This window comes from Capra hircus, chromosome 3 (assembly GCF_001704415.2).
Source record: "Capra hircus breed San Clemente chromosome 3, ASM170441v1, whole genome shotgun sequence".
NCBI lineage: Eukaryota > Metazoa > Chordata > Mammalia > Artiodactyla > Bovidae > Capra > Capra hircus.
This window is the reverse complement of record NC_030810.1, coordinates 41,344,566-41,368,358: the sequence shown is the minus strand read 5'-3', so window position 1 is coordinate 41,368,358 and position 23,793 is coordinate 41,344,566. Positions and strand designations below refer to the sequence as shown.

General features: G+C 37.7%; 1 protein-coding gene across 1 annotated transcript in view; it reads right to left on the bottom strand.

Moving 5' to 3' along the window:
• The window catches only part of PDE4B (phosphodiesterase 4B), a 613,613-nt gene extending 598,008 nt beyond the window's left edge, over nucleotides 1-15,605 (bottom strand). The window contains exon 1 of the mRNA XM_018045231.1: nucleotides 15,471-15,605. The gene's annotated coding sequence lies outside the window, so the exon portion shown is untranslated. The remainder of the gene's footprint in view (nucleotides 1-15,470) is intronic.

Here is a 23,793-nt window from a genome sequence, read left to right as displayed (position 1 = left end):
ATATACTTACATTACCTTTATTTTGTTTGCTTCTTTTTTTGCTATATTTTAAATCACAAAAACATATGCATGTAACAAACAAACTTAGACCTAATCTGGGAAAGTTGAAGGTAAAAAGTATGAGATTTTTTAAAAATTTATTGATCTAACTGGAGGCTAATTACTTTACAATACTGTAATGGCTTTTGCCTCCCTGCAACCCCCTCCCACCTCCCTTCCCATCCCATCCCTCAGGGTTGTCCCAGAGCACCGGCTTTCAGTGCCCTGTCTTATGCATCAAACTTGGACTGGCAATCTATTTCGCATACGGTAATATACATGTTTCAATGCTATTCTCTCAAATCATCCCACCCTCGCCTTCTCCCACAGAGTCCAAAAGTCTGTTCTTTATATCTGTGTCTCTTTTGCTGTCTCACATATAGGGTCATCGTTACCATCTCTCTAAATTCCATATATATTCATTAATATAGTGTATTGGTGTTTTTCTTTCTGACCGACTTCAAAAGTATGAGATTTTAACTTCAGCTATTTTAGCTATGTACAAATCCCAAGTAAAAGGGTCAGTTGCTTAGTTGTGTCCAACTTTTTGTGACCCCATGGACTGAAGCCTGCCAGGCTCTTCTGTCCATTGGATTCTCCAGGCAAGAATACTGGAGTGAGTAGCCATTCACTTCTCCAGGGGATCTTTCCAGCCCAGGGATCAAACTCAGGTCTTCTGCATTGCAGGCAGATTCTCTTCTGTCTGAGACACCAAGGAAGCCCTCCAAATCCCAAAAGATAGAGCAATATTTCTTATCTTACATATGCCTACTACACAAGCTACTAGTTACAACTAGTCTTCAGAAATAGACTATTTTCCCTAGTACAATTATTTTAAGCTCATCACTCAACACAATGAAATCATTGAAAGCATTTATTAGCTATAAGGTCTTTTTTGGTTGCACAAAACGTTTGCTTGCACTGGTCATTTTCAAGTAACAGAAACCCAAGAGGTTATAAATCAGTAGGAATGATTAACATTAGAAGAGTTTTTTTTTTAAAACAAACAAACAAACAAACAAGGAAAAACAGATTTTTTTTCTGCCCTTCTTATTAAAAGAAAAAGAAAGTAAAGGAATGGATACAGTTAGAGTATTCTGGTATTTTCCAGTCATCTCCCAGGGCTAGACCAATCACTAGCATGTTATGCTCCAACAATAAAGAAATGGAAAAGAAAAAAATGCAGTGATCTAGAGGAAGAAGAAAGAATCAGTGGGTTCGAACTGTAAATTATGCAAACAAAATTATTTCTAAATTAGAAACCTTATTAAATCTTAAAAGTATGCGTTTCTGCTATAGCTTTTATTTCCAGATAATCTCTAATGTTATCCTCTGCTATCAGAAGCTAATTACATTTCTTGTCATGATGAACATTTATTTAATAATCTAGAAAATTATAGTAGCAATCTGCAAAATAGCAAAAGTATTGGTTAAATATCTTTTCTGTCAAGAAAGAAAGTGTCAATTCCTAGGCATTTTAAATACAAATTACATATAGAGTCTTCATTGGCTAAAGATACACTTCTAATTTATGCATATATCATTTAGTTATGAAACTAAAAAAAAAAGTATTTCATTTCTATAATGATGTTTTACATCCAAATGAGTTCCCAGGTGGCTCAATGGTCAAGGAACCCTAAGAGATGTGGGTTCGGTCCGCAGGTCAGGAAGACCTCCTGAAGAAGGGCACAGCAACCAACTCCAGTATTCTTTCCTGGAGAATCCCGTGGACAGAGGGGCCTGATGGTTGGACGTGACTGAAGCAACTTAGCAAGTACGCACGCAGGGTATCTATCACCATACAGCTTATGACAAAAACTTGGCTGACTGTTATATTCAACTTAGAAAAGTATATAATGCACCTTTTTAGCAACTGAACTCTTTAATATTTTGAGCAAATTATACTTAGAAAATACAGTGGAGATCTTTTTCAAAAAGAAGTATTTTCACTGAATTCTGGGATCCTCTTTTTGAAAAAGCACTTTTGTCTGCTTCAAGCCCTATACAGACTCTAAACAAAGCCAATGTTCTCTCTTATAAGAGAGAACACAGATTGGATAGTCAAGCACATTTCTTTACTTCCCTCAAGCTCCACACCCTTTCTCTTTACCACAGATAACCTTTAGGCATCATGGTCTAAAATACACAGCAAGAGAAAAATAACCTTTTGGATGATGATAATGATAGAGATGGAGATGGAGAAAGAGCATAGAGATAGAAATATGAGTTGGAAACAAAAACTGTAAGAAAACAGAATAACTGTCTAGGTTATTCAGTGTGAGCACAGAACGTCAGAGCAGTAAGAAGCCTTAGTGATCACGCTGGCTAACCATTTCATTTATATCTAAGAACAATGAGACTCAGGGAGGTGAACTGCTTAGCAGGATTACTGGCTCCTGAACAACAGAATGCAGCCTCTGTTGGCTACCCAACCATCGAACATTATCAGGAAAATGGCTATTCAACAATATCAAAGGAATACAAGGACCAAGCAAATAACTTGATGGAACAGGGCAGACCAGATAAGGACCTCAGAATGCTGAGACATGGTAGGGAAGGTGATGAGCTGGAGAGTGCAGGACCCATCTAAAGACAGCAAAACCACTGTGCTGGTCAAAGAGTTCATTCAGGTTTTTCCATAACATCTTCAGAAAAATCTGAATGAACTTTTTGGTCAACCCAATTCTTAAGTGGATTTTTTCCTTGTGGGAATAGAGGTCTAATGTTACTGGATATACTGAATTTTCAAGAGAAGTCAGAAATCCAGATATTTAGTGGAAATCACTTGATATTTAATTGTGAGAAACTAATTTGAGTTTTTTAACTCCCACACAGATCCAATATATCTGCAGCCCAGACACTGTCAACAGATTGCTAGCTCACGAATCCTGGTCGACAGCAGTCCAAATGTCCTCAGAAAACATTTTTTATGTGGTCAACTGGTCCAAAAGTGACGTCTTTAGTGACTTTATTAAGATAACCAATAGAATTCAGGCCAGGGAACTTTTCAGTGAAACCTGTTTAAGTGGTTGGTGTGATTTGCCCTTATTTTCCCTGCTCGGCTACCCTTGAAGGCCACCGAATTGTACTGGCTTCTCTGCACTGACAGGCCATCCACTCCACAGCCTTGTCTTCTTTGGTTTTGCTCTGAGTGAGTTTTGGGCATTAAGGTCTTTATGAGAGAAGATTTTTATCTCTTGCCCTCAAAATCAGCACTCCTGCCTGCAAATGCAACTGCGTTCAGCATCACGAGCAAAGAAAAGACGACAAAGTTTCTTTAGGAACTTATGAATGATGCAGAGATAGTTTGGGAAAGATCTCTTGAGAGGGCTGGGTGGGATAATTCCTGTTGCAAAAGGAATGATGTTAGGTGCCATTCCCTATGTACTGGCTGTATAATACAGACCAGGCAGGCAGAGTCAAAAGAACACAAAGCAATTTTAACCTCATCAAAACCTCCCCACTCGTGTTCCCTGCTTTCCCTCATCTTGCTTGTTCTTAACTGTCCACTGGCACTGTCATTAATTCATTCAATAAATAGACATTCATTGAGGACCAACAATAGCGAACGTAGACTGCATCTTCATAGAGCTTAAATTCTAGAAGCAGAAAGAGCTACAGATGGGGTGGGTGTGGTAAACGTTAAACTAGCAGTTCTCCAGAGAGAAGACTCTGACTTGTAGTGTTTGATGAGTTCTGTTATAAATACTCCCACCATGCTGATTTCAAGTTTTTTTGGGCTCCAAAATCACTGCAGATGGTGATTGCAGCCATGAAATTAAAAGACGCTTACTCCTTGGAAGGAAAGTTATGGCCAACCTAGATAGCATACTGAAAAGCAGAGACATTACTTTGCCAGCAAAGGTCCCTCTAGTCAAGGCTATGGTTTTTCCAGTAGTCACGTATGGATGTGAGAATTGGACTGTGAAGAAAGCTAAGCGCCAAAGAATTGATGCTTTTGAACTGTGGTGTTGGAGAAGACACTTAAGAGTCCCTTGGACTGAAAGGAGATCCAACAAGTCCATTATAAAGGAGATCAGCCCTGGGTGTTCTTTGGAAGGAATGATGCTAAAGCTGAAGCTCCAGTACTTTGGCCACCTCATGCAAAGAGTTGACTCTTTGGAAAAGACCCTGATGCTGGGAGGGATTGGGGGCAGGAGGAGAAGGGGACGGCAGAGGATGAGATGGCTGGATGGCATCACCGACTCGATGGACGTGAGTTTGAGTGAATTCCGGGAGTTGGTGATGGACAGGAAGGCCTGGCATGCTGCAATTCATGGGGTCGCAAAGAGTCAGACACAACTGAGCGACTGAACTGAACTGAATCTACATCACTGAAGGCAAAATTGAGACAGATGTTCAGTAACACACTTTCGTATGTTTCCACCATACAGATGTGATTTCTAAAAATAACCTCAAGCATAAATATTGATAATAGTAAAACACAGCAAAGTAATTAGGAAGTGATGACTTTTTAGTGTCATCCCCTGTTCTTTAATATAAATCATTTCATTCTCTGTTTACATGATTTAGCTCTTAATAATGTATGTGTTTAACAACTAGCTCCAAAAATTCCTGAATTTAAAATTTGGTTCTCTTGACAGTGCAAGCTGGTTCCAACACAGTACTGGATAGATTGATAGCTAGATGGATTTCAAATAGAATGAAAACAGAAGTGATAGATGGGACAAAGACAAATAAGGAAGAGCTAAAGAATAATAGAGGAAGTTATCCATCGGAAGAGACCTAAGAATCAGAAACCGTGAGGCTAGACATGGCCAGCCGATGACAGAATGTCTTCTACCACATACTCTGTACAATCAATCAATACTTTAACACTTTCCATGATGGTATCTCACTCTTTAGTGCTGCCTCCATCTTTGGATATTTCTGACTGGGAGAAAGTATTTCCTTTTACTGAGCTGGTTTACAAATTTTGCTTTCTTAAGACTTAGGAGTTCAATATAGGCCCCAAAGATCTCAGAGACCTCAAAGTCTGGTGAGAGGAAAGATGGGAAGGCTGGCTAGAGGAAGCCATTCTGTTCTAAGTAAATGCACAATTTAGACCTTTATATACTATGGGAAATCTCCTTAAATTTGTAGTTGAGAAAATATTTTTATTGTTAAAATCTAGTTGAAATCCACTTCTATAAATATATATGAAAATGAAAGTGTTAGTTGCTCAGTCATATCCAACTCTGCCACCCCATGGACTGTCGCCTATCAGACTCCTCTGTCCATGGAATTCTCCAGGCAAGAATACTGGAGTGGGTTGCCATCCCCTTCTCCAGAGGATCTTCCCAACTCAGTGACTAAACTGGGTCTCCTGCATTGCAGGTGGACTCTCTACTGTCTGAGCCACCAGGGAATCCCATAACTATATATATTTGTTATTAATATATTACTTATATATATTTGCATATTATATATTTCCACCAATTTTCCTCTATTGCAAAGAAATAAAGTAAAACAATAGCATGGGAAAAACTAGAGATCTTTTCGAGAAAATTAGAGATAAGAAGGGAACATTTCATGCAAAGATGGGCAAAATAAAGGCACAGATGGTATGGACCTAATAGAAGCAAAAGATATTAAGAAGAGGTGGCAAGAATACACAGAAGAACAATACAAAAAAGATCTTCACAACTCAGATAATCATGATGGTGTGATCACTCACCTAGAGCCAGACATCGTCAAGTGGGCCTTAGGAAGCATCAATATGAACAAAGCTCATAAACGTGATGGAATTACAGTTGCTGCTGCTGCTGCTAAGTCACTTCAGTCATGTCCAATCCTTAAAAAAGATGCTGTAAAAGAGCTGCACTCAATATGCCAGCAAATTTGGAAAACTCAGCAGTGGCCACAGGACTAGAAAATGTCAGTTTTCATTCCCAAAGAAAGGCAATGCCAAACAATGTTCAAACTACTGCATAATTGCACTCATCTCACGCTAGCAAAGTAATGCTCAAAATTCTCCAAGCCAGGTTTCAACAGTATGTGAACTACGAACTTCCAGATGTTCAAGCTGGATTTAGAAAAGGCAGAGGAACCAGAGATCAAATTGCCAACATCCGCTGGATCATCAAAAAAAGCAAGAAAGTTACAGAAAAACATCTACTTCTGCTTTATTGACTACACCAAAGCCTTTGACTGTGTTGATCTCAACAAATTGAGAAAAATTCTTCAAGAGTTGGGATTATCAGACCACCTTACCTGCCTCCTGAGAAATATGTATGCAGGTCAAGAAGCAACATTTAGAACCGGACATGAAACAACAGACTGGTTCCAAATTGGGAAAGGAGTACATCAAGGCTGTATATTGTCACCCTGCTTATTTAACTTATATGCAGAGTACATCATGTGAAATGCCAGGCTGGATGAAGCACAAGTTGGAATCAAGATTGCTGGAAGAAATATCACTAACATCAGATGTGCAGATGACACCACCCTTACAGCAGAAAGTGAAGAACTAACGAGCCTCTTGATGAAAATGAAAGAGGAGAGTGGAAAAGTCGGCTTAAAATTCAACATTCAGAAAACTAAGATTATGGCATCGGTTCCCATAACTTCATGGGAAATAGATGGAGGAACAATGGAAACAGTGAGAGATTTTATTTTGAGGGGCTCCAAAATCACTAGAGATGGTGACTACAGCCATGAAATTAAAAGATCTCTTGCTGAGTGGGAGAAAAGCTATGACCACTCTAGAAAGCATATCAAAAAGCAGAGACATTACATTGCAGACAAAGATCCGTCTAGTCAAGGCTATGGTTTTTCCAGTGGTCATGTATGGATGGGAGAGTTGGACTATAAAGAAAGCTGAGCAACGAAGAATTGATGCTCTTGAACGGTGGTGTTGGAAAAGACTCTTGAGAGTCCCTTGGACTGCAAGGAGATCCAACCAGTCTGTCCTAAAGGAAATCAGTCCTGAATATTCATTGGAAGGACTGATGCTGAAGCTGAAACTCCAATACTTTGGCCACCTGATGTGAAGAACTGACTAACTGGAAAAGACCCTGATGCTGGAAAGATTGAAGGCAGGAGGAGAAGGGGATGATAGGAGATGAGATGGTTGGATGGCATCACTGACTCAATGGACATGAGTTTGAGCAAACTCTGGGAGTTGGTGATGGACCAAGAAGTCTGGCATGCTTCAGCCCTCAGGGTTGCAAAGAGTCGGTCACGACTGAACTGAACTGAACAATTTATAAATTTTCACCACCATATATAACCTCATATTAGTAAAGACAGGCTAGACCACACAATAGTAACAAATGATCCCCAAAGTCTAAGTGGTTTAATGGGACAGAATTTTATTTCTCACTCATGAAGTGTTCTCCAAGTTCAGGTGACATTGCTCATTTTGTTTCATTGCTCATCAAAAGTGACAAGGGTACACGTTCAGGGAAAATGCAGTGAAGGGGATACTTCCTATGCCCAGAAGGAACAGAACTGAGAACAATAATGAGCTGTATTAATGGCTACTACACTCTCTTCTCAATGGGCTATAGACTACTTATATTCCCCTAATAACTTTAACCAGGACTATACAAAATTAGATCTTTAAAAGTACCACATGAAATTCTGACATTTACCACTACTTTCACCTATTATAACCTATTGAAACCACTGACTGAAGAGGAAAACATACCTTTCCACCACTTATGATTTTGACTTCTAACACTTCCAAAGAGGTTGCCTATTACTACCATGGAGTCTACTCAGGGACCTCAAAACAACTAATGGGCAAAGACAGGAAAATATGTCTAAATACAAAAGAAAGAAAAAGGCATGAATGTGCAGTTTGTCAAGCTTTATTCTTGTTGTAAGGAGGAGAGTGGTAGATCTTTCCAGGTCTCTATATTCTTAGACAGAACCCAAAGTTAACCTCACGCTTATTACATTCAAAAAATGCTAAATACTAGAATATTCTCTCTTCTTTTCTCCTCCTTCTCTTGACTTTTATATTAAGTACTGTCAGCTATTTTACTTCTATTTGGGAGTGGGGGTTGTAGAAATTTCTTACCTTTATATACCAGGATAACCCTTTAGAAAAAGAGTTGGTAAACTACAATCCATGGACAGAATCCAACCTATGCCTTGCTTCTGTATGAACCATGAGCTTAGAATCACTTCTACATTTATAAAGGGCTATAAAGCACAAAAAAATGCAAAAGTGACCATATGCAGGGGCCTGCAAAACCTAAGTCACTTACTTTCTGAAACTTTTCGGGAATAATCTGCTACTCCTGCTCTAGAACAAAAAGCCCCATGTTCTCTGACAATCTATGGCTTAAGTCCGATAATTCCATTCAACTCCAACAGAAAGTAAGGAAGCATGGACAAAAAAATAACCACTTACACTACTAAAATTATCTTGCAAGGGCGTATTACACAGATTTCTGAGTAAACCTAGCCCCAATAAGGCAACTTTTCCAAAGTAAGAAGCCTCACGAATTCCTCAGAAATGTGAACTTCAGGAAGGATAGCTGTTCTGTAGGTGAAGAGTTTGTTAAATCTCAGTAAAGGGGTAAAATTAGCAATTCTTTTGTAAACCAGGCATTCCTACGTGTAGATGAGCACAGAACATTTTATGGCAGTCCAGATGTAAAACATGATGAAACTGTAATGAGTCAGATTTCCATAATGATGATAATATCATCATCATAAAAGTATTCACAACCAGTGCCAGAAAGATGTAGTATATAAAAAGAATGAGTAAGAAGTTGCTATAAAATCTCAGGAAAAGAAATTAAGGGAGAATCTTGTGAAGCTCATTTCAGGACAGATAGCAAAAACCTCAGCAAGAGGTTGTTAAAATTAAAGACAGATAGAGGTTTTCAAGAAGATATGAAAATTAGAGATAGATGATTCTATCATCTAGGATGTATTCAGCTTCAAATAGAAAATCCAATGAACAGTAAGTAACCAATAAGACAATTATTTTTTTATTTCTACCAAGTGTGGAGGTGGCATGTCCCAGGTTCATTCTGTTTCTTAATAGAACCATCATGAGCCAGACTCTTTCCATTTCTTGTGCTCCATACCTGAGCTTCATGCACAGGCTTTTTGCCCTTGGAGTCACAGGATGACCACTACGATTTCATATATAGCGTCATCTCAACAATATCGCAAGAAAGAAGTAGAGGAATGCCAAAGACCTCTCTTCATATGCCTATCTTTTTCATTGGGAAGAATATTATCATTCTTAAAAGGTTCTCAATAGTCTTTTCAACAAGTCTCTTTGGATTACATCTGGATTTTAACTTCTAGTATAAAGGGACAAGACATTAAAGAAGAAAGGGGCAGAAATACTTTGATATTGGGAGATTTCATTAAATAAAATATTCACATTCTTCAACTTTTGTTCTGAGAGATAGGCTAGGTCTACTGGACCTTCGGTATCACTCAAAATAACCATTCTAATGACACAGGGTATCACTAAGGAGTCTGATTCATTTGAGCTTCTGAACCTGGCCCTCCTATGGCTTGCACACGAAAACAATTCAAAGACCTAAGGAAGCAGCAACAAAGTTGCATTCAGGATCAAGGCCACACAAAATCTATGAAGAAAAGTCTACTGTAAGATGAGATTGTAAAACAACAAGAAAGGTTTTAAACAAGAGAATCTATTCATGTATAAACTAAATATATATGGATTGTTTTGTTGGAGAATATATATATTTCAATGATGATGTCATCTCTAAAAATATTTTTGGAACATGCATGTAGAAATGACTTTAGGGACAGTTTATAAGTCACATAAGAAACTGACACGTATTCCTTTATACTTCTTCACAATTAATCCTTCAATATTTTTTGCATACAGAGCTCAGTCAATATTTTTATAAGTAAAACTGTCTATTACTTAAAAAGCTTAGTCACCAGATATAATTCCTAATAAATTTAAACTGTTTTCTTTAAGCAAAATCAGATTAAAATATTTACTATTTCTTATCACTGAGAATTTTTTCAAAGTATCTTTTATCTTAAAGGTAGAGTTTATTATGTAATTTTAAATATATTTGCCAAAATATATTTTGACAAATTATATATTTGTCATATATATTATATATAATATACAATATACTTTATATATAATATAAAAATATTATATATAAACTATATAATGTTATATATATTATATATTTGTCAACAATGAAGCCCATAACCTTCTTTTATCTTCACACTAAACATGTGAAAGATACTCTAATTAGGAAAAATCAAACACACAACTCATAAGACACAGTCCTTGGCCTTGAGAAGTTGACCGTCTTAACAGAAAAAGAAAAACAGGAGACAAAATTCTAAAAGTTTGGTTTTATTTCCACTCCATAATTCTATTCATCCACAAAAAATTACTATCTCCTAGGAGAAGGCAATGGCAACCCATTCCAGTACTCTTGCCTGGGAAATCCCATGGATGGAGGAGCCTGGTACGCTACAGTCCATGGGGTCGTGAAGAGTAGGACACGACTGAGCAAATTCACTTTCACTTTTCACTTTCCTGCACTGGAGAAGGAAATGGCAACCCACTCCAGTGTTCTTGCCTGGAGAATCCCAGGGACAGGGGAGCCTGGTGGGCTGCCGTCTATGGGGTCACACAGAGTCGGACACGACTGACGTGACTCAGCAGCAGCAGCAGCAGCAGCAGTATGTTAAAAGCACTGAGATGAGGGTGGGAAAAATGAAGGATTGTACCTTCATGGAGTCATGAAATGGAAAAGACAATGATAACACAAGGTAAAATGTGATAAGTAGAATAAAGAAAATATACACAATTAATAAAATGTTACAACAGTGGAGCAGGCATGGGAAGAAGAAATCATGGTGCTCATGTTGATATTAACAAGATATTAGGATCAACAGAAATAATAGGTATGCGATAAAACTAGAGGTACCCAGTGTGTAGGTGGAGAAGGCAATGGCACCCCACTCCAGTACTCTCGCCTGGAAAATCCCATGGACGGAGGAGCCTGGTAAGCTGCAGTCCATGGGGCTGCTAAGGGTCTGGCATGACTGAAGCGACTTAGCAGCAGCAGCTTTCACTTTCACTTTTCACTGTCATGCATTGGAGAAGGAAATGGCAACCCACTCCAGTGTTCTTGCCTGGAGAATCCCAGGGACGGGGGAGCCTGGTGGGCTGCTGTCTATGGGGTTGCACAGAGTCAGACATGACTGAAGTGACTTAGCAGCAGCAGCAGTGTGTAGGTATGTGTTAATCAAAAAGGCACAAAAATTTCAGACTTTATTTGCAAGTCAGCAACATTTTCTACAAGGAAGCTGGATAATCAATCAGAACCAAGTTCCTAGAAAAAGAACTGGTTGAGATGAATTAATGGTGGGGAAATTGGATGCTCAGAGATCAGCGAAAGGAGTACTGCACATAGACGAGATGTGCTGAGGTGCTGAGGGCCTAACAAGTGCAAACACACGTGTTTGAACAATAAGGAAGGGACAGACACAGAGGCAGGTACTCTCACTCCTGTCTACTTTTCAAATTACCTGTGGAACTTTAAAAATTCAGAGGCACAACAAAAGAGAACTCAAATTCTGCAGAAGAAGCAAGAATGGTAAATATACATAAGAAAAGATGCTCAGCCTTATTAGTTATCAAGAAAAGGCAAATTAAAATCACTGTGAGATTCAGCTTCACATCCTCCAGCATGAAAATGAAAAAGAAAACCCAAAACTTGGGTATTAACAAGTGAAGACAGAAATATGGAACAACACAAATTCTCAGGTATGGCTGGAACTAAATGGATATAACCACCATGGAGGGGGAATAATGTGCCATTACTTTGGAAAGTTGAAAATGTAAAAGTGAAGATATAGCCCAATAATTCTGCTCCTAGGTATATGTCCTTAAAACTTGTATAATATGTGCCTCCAGGAAAAAAGAAAAAACAACCTAAATATCTATCCATGGGACAGTGGATGAATAAACTGGGCTGTACTGGTAATGGTAAGATGCATACTATACTAAATAAATGAGCCATAGCTGTAGGTAACAGCATAGATGAACCTCAAAATGATAATGGAGAATAAAAAAGGCAAGTCACAGAGTATAGATATAAGGTCAACAAACAAAATTTGACATATGTTGATTAGGACAATATGTATCTGTAAGAAAACTACAATGAAATCTAAAGGGAAAACACTTAAATATTCAGAATAAAAATTTCCCTGAAGGAAGGGAGAAAGAAATGGGAGGCCAGTAGTACTTAAGAGACTTTAGCTCTATTGGTAATGTTCCGTTTTCTTGAAGTACATGGTAGCTTTAAAAAGCCAGTATATTATGTCCACATTCTATTTTTGTATTTTATAGTGTATTTATTCTTCAATATCTATGAAACCTTCCCAACACAAAATATAGATACTCATACCCCAACATATCCAGGGATGGATTTTAGAAGCAGTATTTTTAAAAGGCTCCACAAGTGACTCTCAACACATTCTAGGAATCACTGTATTAGGACAACAAAATTGGTAACAATTTTAGGCTGTAGGGTAGGAGCATCAGATGACACTCAATTGTGGACTTCTATTTCTGGAGAGAGAAACAGGTACCATTAACCAAAACAGGGATTTCAGAAGGAAAACTGAATCAGGGAGAACCATAAACAAGATAAATTTAAGGTACAGATAGGACCAAGACCACTTGTTGAAGGTAACTGGATAAAGCAGTTAATTTTCATTAAATAGAGAACTTTTATCTGACTGAAGACCAGAACTAGAGAAAGTAGATTTCTTTAGGAGGTAACCTCCAGCCCCAAAAACTATCCTATGGGATCTATGATACTTGCCCAGAACACATGACAAAAGGACTTGTTAAACTGCTTTAAAATTAAAAGGCTTTTAAATAAATAATAACAGGATTAGAATCTCCAAATTTCTAGTCTTCTCTACTAAGGGATATTCTTGTACTTATCTGCATTGGAGGGGATAGCTGTTGCTATGGTAATTACTTTGCTACAATCTTAAGAATAAAAAGGCTGCTGTTTATAAATGACACACCACTTCATTCTTTTCAAGGGCAGCCTGAGCTATGCTCCCTGTGTCTGACCAAGCTGTGGTCAAGTTGGAGCCATCACTAGAGACAGAGCGCCCTGACTACTGCTCTGCACATGTCTTTCCTCAGTGGATTCACACAAGCTGTAAGGTTTGCAAATCATGGTCAGGGTATCAGACATTTCTTATTAAGTTTTCAAATAGCTAAATGGATTTTGAGGCTCTGGGAAAAGATACTTCCTTTGCCGGGGACCTCCATGCACCACTGTTAACCCTGATTTATCTTACAGGGATACAGGAAGTATCCAAAAATAAATCATTGCTGATCAAATTCTGTCTTTCTAACCTCTCTAATACTGCAAGTTTCTAAGAACTAAAAGAGGATGAGTAATCACTGCATTTATTTCAATTAGTACATCATCAGAGCTACCACTGATTGTCAATATTTCACATATATTATTATTTATTAAAATAAAATACCAAGGTAAATATCCCAATAATTTGTAGATTAAGAAAGTAGGAATCAAAGAGATTAATTTCCCCAAAGTCTCTGCTATCAAGGAGTACAGGCTGAATTAAAATCTAAATCCAAGAAGTTAAGAAAAATTTCATACAACCTAGATTCATCTTACTTAAATCATATGCTATTCCTCTGCCCTAGATCTCCTCTTCAGGTAATTCTCATTGCCCTCACTGAATCTCCTGTATTAATACACACTTCTGACAATACACAATCTAATCTCATAAGTGAGAAAGTAATTTAATGAATTTGATGAATCTTCACGATTTCATACTTCACCTTACCCATAAAATAAATTCCTAGAATTTCAAAAAGTGCCTATCTAACTTACAACATACGAAGGTCCACTTTTTTTCTGTAGAGAATTACTGAGATTTGTTTCAGTCATTCAAGGAGATAAATGTGGTTATTCATGGATAGAAGCCACTCTTCACTTTTAAATATATTTCCTTCTGTGTATCTGAGAAAATGAAAAACTAGACCACTCGAATTTAGTGCAGAGAGAAAAACCTATATCTCTCCGATACAGGATCTTGACAGCACTCCCTCCCTGATCTCTGTCTCTAAATGCTCTGAAAGATAAATACTGTCACTATCAATTCTGCCTTTTACAGTCCAATCAAATCTGAAAATACTCACTTATTTGCCCCCTTGGCCTCTCTGATGTATCTGACAGCAAAGACCTTTTCTAACCAAATCTTACAGTCTCTTTCTAATCAATCTTTCTATTAATATGTTTGATCCTGCTCTTGTTCTTTCCTTTCGGAATTTTTTTTCTTAATGTAATTTCTCTGAAACCATGCATCTCTGGCCTTAATCTACCTTTGAGGTCATTCTTTCTCTCTTTAATCATCATTGCTAATATTTTCCTACTATTGACAGAATAAAAGCAAACAAAAGAGAGAATGAGCAGGGAGATATTAGAGAAAAAGATAATAGTAAGTACCTGAGTCTAATACAAATAGCAGAGTCACTCAGAATGGGCTCCGACATGAGGCTAGCCAAATCACAGCACTGGAACACTACTAGCGTTGTGACATTCAGGCATTCACCCACCAAATACTGAGATCTTCAACATCCCAGGCAGGGTAGTAAGTGCTGAATAGGCAGTGGCAAGCAAAGCAGGTACGTTCCCCGTGGAAGATTTCATTAATGTCTGCCAAATAGCTCAGTTTTCTCTCTTGGGTGCCATCCTCATAGAAGGATTATATATACCCATCTCGTTGGGATTAGGAATGGTCATGTGACTTGTTTGGGCCAATGAAATGGGCAGATATTCAAAAACCACCATGTGACTCCATGTGCCTTTATTTCTGCTGTGACAACTGGCAATGCTCCAGACAAAGGCTGTTCTGTGAGCAAGTAACAACACAATAAATGTGTCTCTAAGCTTCCACTTCCTAGGAATTAAAAAAGACAATGTTCATAAAGTTTCTAACTTTTATGCATATAAGTATTAAACATCCATTACATAACAAGCCCTCAGCTAGTTGAGGAAAACATGGTTCTAGCCTTTGAGTACTTCCCCATATTTATAAGGAAGACACACATAGAAACAAAAACTTTAGTTTTGCACAGATGGTGCTGGGAATACAAGAAAGGAATAGATTATTCTGCCAGGTAAACCTCAGCTCATTAAAGGAAAAATTGAAATTTTCACCACAGAAAAAGACAGTAGTAGCAAGAATGAAGGAGGGAAGAGAAAAAGAGCATGAGAAACCAAGAGAACATCGTAGCACTCCAGGAAAATTACAAATAGTTTAATAAAGCTAAAGAACAGGATTCTAATAAGGAAAGAAGCAAGACACCCAGGATGGTGTTTAGGTGGAGTCAAAGGGGGAAGGGTTCCACGTGCCAGACCCAGATTTGGTCTTTAACAGGAAAATAACCACAGCCAAACCTGTATTCCAGAAACATCCCTCAGAAGGTAGTGTTGAGGGTGGAAGAGACCAGAGCAGACACCGTAGTTAGAAGGTAGCCAAGGCGTTCTAGATGAGATGTGATGAGAGAAAAGGCAGTGGCCGTGACAGCTGAGCGAAGAACGTAGCTTCGAGTTCTGGTAAATAAAGCAGAAGAGGCCCTATATTTTTATCTGACGGAAGAAATCTTACAAGTTTATCTGAATCTTACAAGCTTATTTTCCTGAGTATTAATCTTTTAAGAATGACAGTGGTATATCGATCCTTCTAAAATGCAAATAAAGTAATGCAATGAGCGCTGTGCTTAATTACAATTTTGCAAATGACATATCCTTATATATAATGGTAAGATTATAAGTTGCACTTCTTTGTTAGTGAAAATACAGTGAAGACTAAATATATGAATATAATGCATAAATAATTCCACTTCCAACAGATGTGCTCTCATTACTTTTATTTAGTGTGTATTCTTCTAGCCCTTTTTGCTCATTCATACATGTACAAAGCCCAAACACAATTTTATATTTTTAAAGTAAATTTTTATATAGAATCCAGCCAACATAATAAGTTTCAATAAAAAAAGGAAGGCTAGAGTTTTCCAACAGGCATTGCAAAAAAATAAAATCAATTCCTGTGTACACTGCGAAGCACTAATACTCCTCAAAAAATTACACATCCACTGATACACACATATAAATGTTCAATTATTAGAACAGCCTTGCTTTGATACTTCAGGCTCAGTCCTTGAAACTCAACATTAAAAAAAAAAAAAAACTAAGGACTAAGGATGACTTGCAGGCTGTTGGGGCTGGGAGGCAAAAGGTCATCAGCTCAGTGGAGTCCTACCAGTCCCCCAGCATGGCTTTTGGGAAGGGACGAGGCCTGTCCATGATGCCCTAAGTTTGTAAACACCCTAACTTGGAACAAGGTGTAGCTCATAACCCATGAGATACTACACAGTCCTTCATTTAAATAATAGACTTGTGGGGTGGAAGATGGCGGAGGAGTAGGTGGTCGTGTCTCCACGGATACATCAGGAATACACCTCCAGACACAGAAGTGCATGCAGAACACCAGCTGAGAGTGGACAGGAGTACCTGACCAGTGGAAGAGAATACACAGAACCACGCAAAACTCGGCCAGCATCGGCAGCTGAACAATGAGAGGCTTGCCCATCAAATGCCTGAGGTGCTGAATTACAGAGTAGGACCCCACCCAGGGTGCTCCTTTAAGTGACTGATGCACCAAACTACAGAGTAGGACCCCAGCCAGGGGGGCCCCCTCTATGTGCCTGAATGGGAGGAGCTACGGAGAAAGACTGGCCACAAAAGGCTCAAAAGAAGGCTCTGATAGGTCCATAGCTCCTGTGGCAGAGGCAGTCTGTGTCCCTGCACACTAGGCACCCAGGGTCTCTGCAAGCCAAGCAACTGCTCCACCTTCATGCTGAACTCTCACTGGGGCAGAGCTGCCACAGGCAAAGAGTCCTGCATCTATGCTCACAGGGTTGCTTCGATCGTGTCCAGCTCTTTGTGACCCTGTAGACTGTGGCCTACCAGGTTTCTCTGTCAGGAGGGGGGTTCTCCAGGCAAGAATACTGGAGCATATTGACCAATACTGGTTGCCATACCCTTCTAGAGCACTACATTTCCTGCTACCCTAGCCGCCAACTCCTCTGAGTACCTGGTGCTGGCAGAACCACTGCGACCCAAGCAGCTGCACCACCTCCACACCTCACAGGGGCAAACCCAAGTCCTCCAGGACAGCCTCAGGAGCAGCCCCAGTGGGCGACCCACATGTAGAGGTGGAAATAAAACCACAATTGAAACCGAGGGCAGTGTGGCTAAGGAAGAAGACCCAAAACCTTCCTACCCAGCTGTACAAGCATTTTCCCACAAAAGAAAATGCACTAGCTCTGATAGCTGTGGACATTGGTGGCAAAAACATACAAGAGTAGGACCAGATTAGAATCTGAGCTGCCCCCACAGCAGGTCCAGAGATCAGTACAGTGTTGGAGGGCATCCTAGGGAGGTAAGGTGGACTGTGACTCCCAGCAAGAAAAAGGACTGACAGCAGTGACTCAAGAAAAACATTTATTATTCTTGTTTTGACTTGTTCTGCAGATTCTTTTGGATTTTTTCCTTTTATTTTTTTTCTTTTATTTTCCCTCTGCTGTTGATTTCATGGGCACTATGAAAGCCAATTAAGCTTTTGAGCGTTTTTTTTTTTACCTCAGTTACATTTATTATTGTTGTTATAAACCTCTACATTGGGCTTTTGCAATTCTGTGGACTTTTCCTTTTGTTTTCTCTTTTCTCTTTTTAATAATGTTAATTTTTTAAAACCTGTTATTATTTTTTCTACATTTATTCCCTTGTTTACCTTTCCTAGTGTTCTTTTCCCCTTGCAGTTAATCTCTAATGTATATAAATCTTCTTTATCTATCTCTATTTAACTTTGCGTGTCTATTCTTTCTTTCTATTCTTCCTTTCCTTTCCTCTCAACATATTTGTTAGTTTTGTTTTCATTGCTTTATTCACCACTTGGCACCTTGCTTTATTTTGTTTTCCGGTTTGTGCTTTAGTTAGTTTTGTCCTTAACTGGTAAATAGTTTTTGATTTCCTTTGTTTGCTGGGTCAATCTACTGTACACTATTTTTGCTGGACTGTTTTTACTTTACTCATGGATGTAGATGTATATGTATATATTCCATTATTTTAATATTATTTGCCTGATTTTGTACTTGCCATGTGTCTGGGGTTCATCTTTTGTTTCTCATTTTTGGATATTTGTTTTAATCTCACTTAAGGCCATAAAACACACTTGTGGAATCTTCGTTTCTGACCAGAGATCAAGTCCTGAGCCTTTGGAGTGGGAGCACTGACTCCAAGACCCTAGACTACCAGAGAAATAACCTGAGGGAGCATCAGATAGTGAGAACTCACACAAATGAAACCACTTGAATAGAAGACTGAGCATCACCCAACAACCAATAGGACCCTGTGCAGGACACTTCATCTACACAACAAGCAAAACAAAAAAACAAACCCAATCATCAGCAGACATGATTACCACCTCACTCAGCCTCACCCATCAGAGGAAAAACAAACAAACAAAAGCTCAGCACAGATCTCACCCTGTACCAAGCTTACACAAAGCACTGGACCAAGCTTACACAAAGCACTGGACCAACCTTCGGAGGGCAGAAACCAAAAGGAAGAAAGAATGCAACCTTTCCTTCAAGGAAAGAATTCAACTTTCCTTGAAGCCTGGGAAAAGGAGACCTCAAACACAATAAGTTAAAAAAAAATAATAATGAAAAGGCAGAGAAATATTATAGAAATGAAGGAACAAACTAGAAACACAGAAGTCCAAATAGATGAAGAGGAAATAGGCAAGCTACCTAAAAAAGAATTCAGAATAATGATGGTAAAGATGATCAAAAACCTTGAAAACGGAACGGAGAAAAGGCAAGAATCAATTAACAAAGACCTAGAAGAATTAGAGAATAAACATACAAAGACAAGCAACACAATTACTGAAATTAAAAATACTCTAGAAGGAATCAATAGCAGAATATCTGAAGCAGAAAAATGAATCAGTGAGCTGGGAGATAAAATGATGGAAATAACTTCTGAAGAACAGAATAAAGTAAAAAGAATAAAAAGAACCAAGGACAGTCTCAGAAACCTCTGGGACAATATCAAATGCACCATTAGATATCTTAGAATCTAGATATTAGATTCTTAGGAGCATTCTTAGCATTAGAATCTTAGGAGTCCCAGGAGAAGAGAAAAAGGAAAGGTATGAGAAAATTTTTGAAGACATTATAGTTGAAAATTTCCTCAACATGGAAAAACAAATAATCAAGTCCAAGAGGGACAAAGACTCCCATACAGGATAAATCCAAGAAGAAACACACCAAGACACACACTAATCAAACTAATAAAGACTAAACATAAAGAAAGAATATTAAAAACCCCAAGGGAGAAGCAACAAGTAACAGACAAGGGAAACCCCATATGCATAACAGATGACCTTTCAGTAGAAACTCTACAGGTCAGAAGCGAATGTCAGGATATATTTAAAGTATTGAAAGGGGAGAATCTACAACCAAGATTACTGTACCCGGCAACGATCTCATTCAAAATTGATCGAGAAATAAAAAACTTTTCAGACAAGCCAAAGTTAAAAGAATTCAGTGCCACCAAACCAGCTTTACAACAAATGTTAAAGGGACTTATATAGTCAAAAAATATGAGAAGAAAAAAGATCTACAAAATCAACTCAAAACAATTAAGAAAATGGCAATAGGAACATATATATCAATAATTACTTTAAATGTAAATATATTAAATGCTCCAACCAAAAGGCACAGACTGGCTGAATGGATACAAAAACAAGACCCATATATATGCTGTCTACAAGATACCCACTTCAGACCTCAAGACACATATAGACTGAAAGTGAGAGGATGGAAAAATATATTCCATGCAAATGGAAAGCAAAGAAAGCTGGAGTACCAATCCTCATATCAGACAAAATAGACCTTAAAATAAAGAATATTACAAGAGATAAGAAAGGACACTCCATAATGATCAAGGGATCAATCCAAGAGGAAGACATAACAGTTGTAAATATCTATGCACCAACACAGGAGCACCTCAATACATAAGACAAACACTAACAGACATAAAAGGAGAAACTGACAGTAACACAATAATAGTAGGAGACATTAACACCCCACTCACCCCATGCACAGATCATCAAAACAGAAAATTAATGAGGAAACACAAGTCTTAAATGATACATTAGATGAGATGGATCTCATTGATATCTTCAGGACATTCCATCCAAATGCAGAAGAATACACCTTCTTCTCAAGTGCACATGGAACATTCTCCAGGACAGACCACATCTTGGCCACAAATCAAACCTCAGTAAATTTAAGAAAATTGAAATCATATCAAGCATCTTCTCTGACCACAATACTATGAGACTAGATATAAAATACAAGAAAAAAAACTGTAAGAAACACAAACACATGGAGATTAAACAACATGTTTCTAAATAACCAACAGGTTACTGAAAAAAGTCAAAAGGGAAATCAAAAAATTTCTAGAAACAAATGACAATGAAAACATGACAACTCAAAACCTATGGGATGCAGCCAAAGGAGTTCTAAGAGAGAAGTTGATAGCAATACAATCCTACCTCAAGAAACAAGAAAAATATAGAATAAACAACCTAACTTTGCTGGGAAACAAAAGAAAAACAACTGGGAAAAAAAAGAAAAAAAATTAGTAGAAGGAAAGAAATCATAAAGATTGAAGCAGAAATAAATCAAAAAGAAATGAAAGAAACAATAGTAAAGATTAATAAAACTAAAAGGTGGTTCTCTGATAAGATAAACAAAATTGACAAGCCTTTAGCCAGATTCATCAAGAAAAACAGAGAGAGGAATCAAATCAACAAAATTAGAAATAGAAAAGGAGAGGTTACAACAGACAATGCAGGAATAAAAAGGATTATAAGAGACTATTATGAACAACTATGTGGCAATAAAATGGATAACCTGGAAGAAATGGACAGATTCTTAGAAAAGTTCATTCTCCCAAGACTGAACCAGGAAGAAATAGAAATTATGAACAACCCAATCACAAGCACTGAAATTGAAGCTGTGATAAAAAATCTCCCAGAAAACAAAAGCCCAGGACCAGATGGCTTCACAGGAGAATTCTATCAAACATTTAGAGAAGAGCTAATCCCTTTCCTTCTAAAATTCTTTCAAAAAATTGCAGAGGAAGGAACACTTCCAAATTCAATCTATAAGGCCACCATTACATTGATACCAAAACCAAAGACAACACAAAAAATGAAAACTACAGGCCAAAACCACTGATGAACATAGATTCAAAAATCCTCAATAAAATTTTAGCAAACAGAATTCAGCAACACATCAAAAAGTTTATACACCATAATCATGTTGGGTTTATTCTAGGAATGAAAGGATTCTTCAATATATACAAATCAATTTGATACATCATATTAACAAATTGAAAGATAAAAAACATATCATTGTCTCAATAGATGCAGAAAAAGCCTTTGACAAAATCCAGCACCCATTTATGATTAAAACTCTTCAAAAAAAAAATGGGCATAGAAGGAAACTACCTCAACATAGTAAAGGCCATATATGACAAGCCTATGGCAAACATTATTCTCAATGGTGAAAAACTGAAAGCATTCCCCCTATGATCAGGAACAAGACAAGGGTGACCACTATCACTGTTATTATTCATCATAGTTCTGGAAGTCCTAGCTACAGCAATCAGAGAAGAAAAAGAAATAAAAGGAATCCAGATTGGAAAAGAAGAAGTCAAGCTCTCACTGTTTGCAGATGACATGATACTATACATAGAAAACCCTAAAAATTACTAGAGCTAATCAGTGAATTTAGCAAAGTTGCAGGATATAAAGTCAATACACAGAAATCACTTTCATTTTTACATACTAATGATGAAAAATCAGAAAGAGTATTTAAGGAATCAATCCCATTCACCATTGCAACAAAAGGAATTAAATATCTAGGAATAAACTTACCTAAGGAGACAAAAGTACTATACACAGGAAATTATAAGACACTGATAAAAAAAACAAAGAAGACATCAACAGATGAACAGATATTCCATGTTCCTGGGTCGGAAGAATCAATATTGTGAAAATGACTATACTACCACCAAACACAATCTACAGATTCAGTGTGATCCCTATCAAATTACCAATGGCATTTTTCACAGAACTAGAACAAAAGATTTCACAATTCATATGGAAACACAAAAGACCCCGAATAGCCAAAGTAGTCTTGAGAAAGAAGAATGGAGCTGGAGGAATCAACCTTCATGACTTCAGATTATACTACAAAGCTACAGTCATCAAGCAGTATTGTACTGGCACAAAAACAGAAATACAGACCAACTGAACAAGATAGAAAGCCCAGAAATAAACCCATGCACTATGGTTACCTTATTTTTGACAAAGGAGGCAAGAACATACAATGGGGCAAAAACAGCCTTTTCAATAAATGATGCTGGGAAAATTGGACAGCTACTTATAAAAGAAAGAAATTAGAACACTTCCTAACACCATACATACACAGATAAACTCAAAATATATTAAAGACCTACATGTAAGACCAGAAACTATAAAAATCTTAGAGGAAAACACAGGCAGAACACTCAGTGAAATAAATCCAAGCAAGATCCTCTATGACCCACATCCTAGAGTAATGGAAATAAAAACAAAAGTAAACAAGTGGGACATGATCAAACTTAAAAGCTTTTGTACAGCAAAGGAAACTATAAGCAAGGTGAAAAGACAACCCTCAGAATGGGAGAAAATAGTAACAAATGAAACAATGACAAAGGATTAATTTCAAAAATATACAACTCAATGCCAGGAAAAAAACACAACCCAATCAAAAAGTGCAAAAACGACTTAGACATTTCTCCAAAGAAGACATATAGATGGCTAACAATCACATGAAAAGATGCTCAACTTTGCTCATTATTAGAGAAATGCAAATCAAAACTACAATGAAATATCATCTCACACCAGTCAGAATGGCCATCATCAAGAAGTCTACAAACAATAAATGCTGCAGAGGGTGTGGAGAAAAGGGAATGCTCTTGCACTTTTTGTGGGAATGTAAATTGATACCGCCACTATGGAAGACGGTATGAAGATTCCTTAAAAAACTGGGAATAAAACCACCATGTGACCCAGCAATTCCACTCCTAGACATATACCCTGAGGAAACCAAAACTGAAAAAGACACATGTATCCCACTGTTCATTGAAGCATTATTTACAACAGCTAGAATGTGGAAGCAACCTAGACGTCCATCAACAGATGAATGTATAAAGAAGTTTGGTACATATACACAATGGAATATTACTCAGTCATAAAAAGGAACATATTTGAGTCAGTTCTGATGAGGTGGATGAATCTAAAACCTATTATAAAGAGTGAAGTAAGACAGAAAAAGAAAGATAAATATTGTATTCTAATGCATATATACGGAATCTAGAAAAATGATACTGAAGAATTTACTTGCAGGGCAACAACAGAGAAACAGACATAGAGAACAGACTTTTGGACTTGGGGAGAGGGGAAGAGAGGGTGAGATATACGGAAGGAGTGACATGGAAACTTACATTACCATATGTAAAATATATAGCCAACAGGAATTTGCTGTATGGCTCCGGAAACTCAAACAGGGGCTCTGTATCAACCTAGAGGGGTGGG